A 580-nucleotide genomic window follows, 5' to 3' on the forward strand; every position below is an offset into this window, starting at 1 on the left:
ACTCAGGTTCTTATTGTCATTCTCTCTCTCTTACACACACACACACTCATATAAACATAAACTGAGCGTGGTGGCACGTGCCTTTAATCCTAGCAGCACTGGGAGGCAGAAACTGGAGGATCTGTGAGTTTGAAGCCAGCCTGGTCTACAGAAGCCAGCCTGGTCTACAGAGGAAGTTCCAGGACAGTCAGGGCTATACAGAGAGACCCTGTCTAGAAAAAAATAAATAAAACCCGGGCTGGAGAGATAGCTCAGAGGTTAAGAGCACTGGCTGCTCTTCCAGAGATCCTGAGTTCAATTCCCAGCAACTTCATGGTGGCTCACGATGATCTATAATGAGATTTGGTGCCCTTTTCTGGCACGTATCAACACTGTATACATAATAAACAAATAAATAAAAATCTTAAAAGAAAAAATAAATATAACCTGCTGAGTTTATGAACAAACTTAGTGTTGTTCATGTGTTTTAGGGCTAAGCACTGATTGGATAACCAGTTAGGGGGCTCAACCCTGGGAAAGCCCAATTCTTCCTCTCTCAGCAAGCATTGTTTGTAGCTTTAAATCTAGAGGTGGGGCTCCA

This window comes from Microtus ochrogaster, unplaced genomic scaffold, assembly GCF_000317375.1.
Source record: "Microtus ochrogaster isolate Prairie Vole_2 unplaced genomic scaffold, MicOch1.0 UNK99, whole genome shotgun sequence".
Lineage (NCBI taxonomy): Eukaryota > Metazoa > Chordata > Mammalia > Rodentia > Cricetidae > Microtus > Microtus ochrogaster.